Here is a 6,127-nt window from a genome sequence, read left to right as displayed (position 1 = left end):
CTCCCAAGCTACCAAAGGGACTTCACTGCATGGGGAGTTAGTTGGAGAAGATGCTAATAATTATATGTTGGCTTCAGCGTTTCACTACATGTAACCTAGTTTCCAGCAATCAGATGCACCCATTCAAGACGTAGATCTGAAAATGAGCAACGTGATGCCTCAGTTGCACTCAGGGAGATGGGATTTTCTGGCAAACACCGTGGTGGAGGTGTCTGGTTCTTCTGGGTAGCTGGGGAGGAGTTCTGGCATCCATTTTGAGAGTCATAGGTGCTCACTGGCAAGTAGTGCTAGGATGGCTTTCTGCTAGAATAGCGGATGTGATGTGGGATGAGTGTTCTTCCCGGTTTGGTTTTTCCTGGATGTTGTTTCTAGCCATGTATTATCCAAGCCTGGTTCTCTGGTTCTCTCAGAGATCTATGAGCTAAATACCATCCTTTAATCCCTTTCTGCTTAAACTAGCTCAGTCACAGTCAGCTACACAATTTGTTGAGCCCAGAGCAAAATGAAAAATGTAAGGCCCCTGTTCAAAAAGCAGGGAACAAGTGCCATTATATGTACTAAAATACAAAGCTTTTTCTTTCTTCCGTCATCTCTGCCTCAGCCTGTCGTGCTGTTTTTTAATTTGCTTTTTAATGTCATTCTAAGAAAAATTAGAATTTTAAATTATTAGAATGAATTTTACCATTTCTCGTTATATTGTGCAGTGCCATTTATAAATGCAAATATAAGAGCATTTAACTCGTACATGAAATCACCAAAACGACACAATTCATATTTCGTAGCTTGTACATGCCATGAGGATGTATTTTTTGCTTATCAGAACAGTGTAAATGCAGCACAAAACTAACTCAGCTGTTTTTCTTTCCCTTCTTGATATGCACATATCCTACCAACCTGAGTAAGGAAGGACTGAAGGGAAAGGAACTATGGGTTGCCCTGCCTTTCCCCTTCCTTCTATGTCATCATTTTCAGTGTAAATGGTCATACAGGGAAGTAACACACACAAGTAAGGCTACGATAGAATTCTTTGGTCACTTGTATTTCTTAGGATGCCATTACCTTCTTTCTGCACCTGAAGCAAGTTCTGGTTGAAATGGAAAGCATCGTCTCTTGGAACTGTCAGCGCCTCCACTAAATCAGTCATAGATATAACATGTTTGCCTTGTAGTCACTTTGTAACTCCCAGAGCTCCTGTATGCTTAGGTTCACCAGCATCCTGTGCTTGTGAGGCATTATGCAGACTGTATGCAAACTGGGTAGTAAGCAAGAAGACAAACAGATTGCCTCCTCTGCTTGCAGGTATGATCCATTGTACCACTTCTTTTATAAAACAGACATTCAAACATAAAAGTATTAAGATTTTCAGAATGGTAACTGCAGACCATTAAAGCAAGCAGAGGGCCCTGTATGACTGCACAGTTTGCATGCCATGAAGTTGACCCTGAGCTCAGTGTTTCTCAAGGGGGTTTCTCCTGATATTTTGGATGAAACAATTCTTTATTGTGCAGGATATATAACATCCCTGGCCCCTGGGCACTACATGCCACTGTGATAAAAATACCCTCATACATTTCTAAGCGCCCCCCAAAGAGGAGTTACTTCTCTCTACTGAACTCCTTTAGTGGACTCCACTGTCTGCAGCTAGAAACCATGATCATTGCAGATCCTGGAAAGGTCATGTGCAATTTTTGCTATGGATTCTCAAGCAGAGCAAAATACAGAGTTGAGTTAAAAAGATTTCAAAATTCTCATACCTGGGAGAGCAGAATTATGGTGACCTTTTTTCCATTGTCAGAAAAATAATACCACCTACCTTGGTGATGAAACAAACATTTGGGATGAAAGTTTAAGGGGGATCAGTGGGTTTTAGGTGTCATATGCATATAAATGGTAGTTGATCTTTTCTAAGGTAAATTTTTACCCAATCCTTCATACAGTGTCTGACCTCTATGAAACCATGATGGTAAAGAAACTCATTTCCTCCCAGAAGGGATTTGGAAGACCTAATTAAGTATGGCAAACTCTGGAGGCAATTGCCATCAGCTCTCCTCACTCTCAAAAGACTTCATGCAGGTTTCCCCCAATATATTCATAGCAGCTGTCTGGGTATAAGGTAGACACATAAATATGTATTGCCTGAATGATAAAATATTTTTTGACTAAAAGAATGGGGTTTTATGTCTCTTTTTAAAAGAAACTAAAGGAAAGTCAAATTAATCATTGTGGTGAGAGCTGAATTTCTCTCTGTTCTTATCTTTTTAACCAGTTAATCTACTCAGTTACAGGGAGAAGCAACACTTTGAAAAAACAACTCTCAACTCTTCCACTTCCATAAATTAGCAGTAATAGTTTTAAGGGAGAGACCATTGAGCCTATAAATTAAAGATGATGTTTGAGAAACAAAAAAGAAGCTTTCAGAATAGAGTAATATTAGAATTGGTGATTGAGCTTTCCAGGACCCTCATTTAAATTACATGTCCAGAACTGATATTGGGGCATTTCTGATGGATCATGACTAGGCAGGAAGAAACCAAACACACATAGAGTAAGATTAGATTAAGTTCTCAGTTTAAATAATCAGGATTCAAAATCTCAGAAGCAGTGTGTCTGTAGAGCAGCATATCTCAGGCTGGTTTTCCCTGGCCCCAAAGTCCCCACTGCACTTACATATTCACAGCTTAAATCACATTCCAGGAAAACGTCCGCTAATAATTTTTGTTATTGACAGTGAGCTCCCCTGGGTTTTGATCCTAATTTTACATCCCTCCAGGGACCAGGAAAGACTATTTACTGTCAGGTGTGTAGGTCACAGACCAACACTTATATTTCCTTATTTTCTCAATAAAATATATTTTTCCAATCTTAAAGGTTTGAAATGCATAGGAAAGAAATTATGGAAAACCATAAAGAAAATATAGGACACTCAGTCCCACCCAAAGGCAGTCATGATTAACATTTTAGCCCCTTTTTTCCTAGAAAATTTTTCTGTAAGTATATTACACAGTGGAAATAATCCCCTGGTTTTTTTCACTTTACATTGTAGCAGAAACATTTCTCATGCAAATTAGAATTTTTCGTATAAATTATTCTAATGGATACATAATATGCTGTGCCATGGACATACAACAGTTTTCCATTTTCCTACTGTCGGCCAATAACAGAATGTTTCAAATTTTACACTGTTACAAATATCCCACTAATTAGCTCCATTTTGGATCCTACTCTTAACTTTGAAGGAATTTACTTTATTGTTCATTATTTGACAAGAACATCAGTTTCAAGTACATGCCATGTTCTTTCTCTCCAAAGAAGAGAGAATTGTATGTGATATTCTTTCTGCCTGGTTTGCTCTTCCTCTCTCCACCTCTTTTTGCACAGTTAGTTCATTCTTTAAATTTCAGGTCGGGACTTTCCTGGTGGTGCAGTGGTAAAGAATCCGCCTTCCAATGCAGGGAACGTGGGTTTGATCCCTGGTTTGGGGAACTAAGATCCCACATGCCTCGGGGAAACTAAGCCCATGCACCACAACTACTGAGCCCACGCACCTCAACTAGAGAGCCCGCGTGCTGAAACTACAGAGCCCACACACTCTGGAGCCCCGGTGCCACAACTAGAGGGAAGCCCATGCGCTGCAGCAGAAAGATCCCACATGCCACAAAGGCCCAATGCAGCCAAAAATAAAATAATTATTTATTTATTTATTAAAAAGAGAGATCTTTAAAAAGTAAAAAATAAATTTCAGGTCAAAGGTCACTTCCTCAGGGAAGCCTTCCCAAGCTATATATTTGATTATGGTTCTCTGTTACACACTCGAATTGTACTGCGTTTCTTTTTCTCCAGAGCACTTACCTGTGGTTGCAATAATCCATTCATTTGTGTTTTATTTGATTAATTTCTGTACCTGCCTTGGACTAGAATACTGCAATCATTATCTGGATAAGCAGTGATTATAATGCTTCTATAAACACAGGCCAGTTAATGTGATCTCATTCATATCACTGACAAGATGGGTTAAAGCTTGAGGCTGAAATACAAGTAGTCCAAAAATACTTATGTACCAGGTATTATGCTAGGTGCTGGGAATATAGAAGTGAGAATGACAGGCATGATTTCAGCCTTCATGCTAATAGTATAGTGCAGGGTTTGGCAAATTTCTTGTAAAGGGACAGATAAATTGTAGGCTTATCAGGCCATACGGTCTCTCTCCCAACTACTCAACTTTGCCATTGAAACACAAAAGCAATCATCAACAATACATATAGGAAAGAGTGTCTGGGTTCCAATAAAACTTTATTTAAAAAACAGGCGGGGGGACTGGGTTTGATCCATGGACTATTGTTTACTGACCCTTGGTCTAGTGGACAAGACAGCCATTAAACAGATTATTTGAGATGACAAATACTTCAAAAGAAAAGGACAGGGTGACATAAAGTCACATGGCAGAGCTGTCCAACTTAGCCTAGAGAGAAGAATAAAGACTTTCATGAAGAATATGACTTTAAGCGAATATTTAAATAAAGAGGAAGAGGAGTTACCCAGATAAAAGTAAGGGCAACAGGCTTGATGAAGACCTAAAGCATGGAAAGAGCGAGAATAGAAATAAATTCATTCTTAAACTTAGTGATTGACGGAGAGGGAGATGAAATTGTGTAAGGATAGAGTACAGAGTGAAAAGACAAACTAAGAGTGTTGAAAAAATTTCAGAACCTAGTACTTCCCTAGAGAAAGAGATGCCAGCAGGAAACACTCAGAAGGAATGATCAGTGAGGTGTAGCAGTAGTAGCAGGACGTTTAAGACCTTCCATCTTGTGACCTAAATGGGAAGGAAATCCAAAAAAGAGGGGATATATGTATATGTACAGCTGATTCACTTTGCTGTGCAGTAGAAACTAACACAACATTGTAAAGCAACTATACTCCAATAAAAATTTAAAAATAAATAAATAAAAGAATAGTTTGTATAAAAAAAAAAAGACCTTCCATCTTGTATGTTGGATATGTAAGTTGGGAGATATCAGCCTAAAGGCTGGGAACCTCAGAGAACTGGTACACTTTCTGAAGGACTAGATAGGTAGATAGATAGATAGATGATATAAAAGAATAGACCTGAGGACTGAGAAAGTGTGAGTGGTAGGGTAGAAAAATGAAGAGGTAGTGAAGGAATCAGAAATAATAGATAGGAACACATCACTGATATATAGTAGGTGCTCAATAATTTTTTGATAAGTGAATGGAAGGATAACAATATAATGTAACATCAAAGAACCCAAGAGGGAAAGGGTTTCAATAACAGGTTGACCTATAGTTTTGCATGCTTAGAAGAGCTATTGCTCAAGGCTGGTTTCCTTGACTATCTGAGAAAGGTTGCAGGTAAGGACTCAGTTACTTTTGATGCCCTAGTGCAGGATAAGCCTGACCTCCAATTCCTTCCTCTAAGGATAGCTGACCTGGCTCTTTTCTTCCCTGAAGATTTCAATGAGTAGGAATAGGGACCTTCCTGTGTCAGTACATGTTCAAAATAAAAATATAAAATTAGAATAGGAGCAAGATTTTTCATAGATTGCCATGACACAAGCTCAACTGTTTTCTCTTGGTCATTTATATTAAACATGTACTTTATTACTTAATTCTAAACACTTTGTATTGCTGTTTTAACTTTTTATTAACTTCTTGTTGATATCTATAAAGTCCTGTGTTAGATGCTGTGAGCGATTCAAAAAAATGTAAGACATAGCTCTGGGCTAAAGTATTATGTAACTGACAAGTAAATTGTAAGTTTCTTGACATTAGGAATCATATTTGACATTTCCTATTTTTCCTTGTACAGTATCAGACTTATAGTTGGTACTGCAGAAATAATTTTCCCCTGCCCTCTGCCTTGCACCATTTGGTGACCAAATGGTGTCCATAATATAGCCACTTCTGTATGACTTGGACAAAACATGATGCTTTCTGAAGAAGACAATATTCTGAAGGCATCTGTAACAGTAATTTCAGCTTGTTGAAGGTTGGGGTTCTTTGTGTAAAGGTCAGCCTGTCAGTAAATAGCATGCCACCCTGTTCTTTCAAGATTATAAGAAACCTTTGTATGTGTGTTTTTATACCTAAAGAAAAAAAAAAAAAAAAA

General features: G+C 38.3%; 1 pseudogene; it reads right to left on the bottom strand.

The window, feature by feature from the left end:
- Positions 1 to 5,835: 5,835 nt before the first annotated feature.
- Positions 5,836 to 6,127, bottom strand: part of LOC112396976 (uncharacterized) — a 3,838-nt pseudogene continuing 3,546 nt past the window's right edge.

Source organism: Neophocaena asiaeorientalis, unplaced genomic scaffold, assembly GCF_003031525.2.
Source record: "Neophocaena asiaeorientalis asiaeorientalis breed wild unplaced genomic scaffold, Neophocaena_asiaeorientalis_V1.1 scaffold203, whole genome shotgun sequence".
Taxonomy (NCBI): Eukaryota; Metazoa; Chordata; class Mammalia; order Artiodactyla; family Phocoenidae; genus Neophocaena; species Neophocaena asiaeorientalis.
Note: the sequence above shows the minus strand (reverse complement) of the source record. Positions and strands in the feature narration are given on the sequence as shown.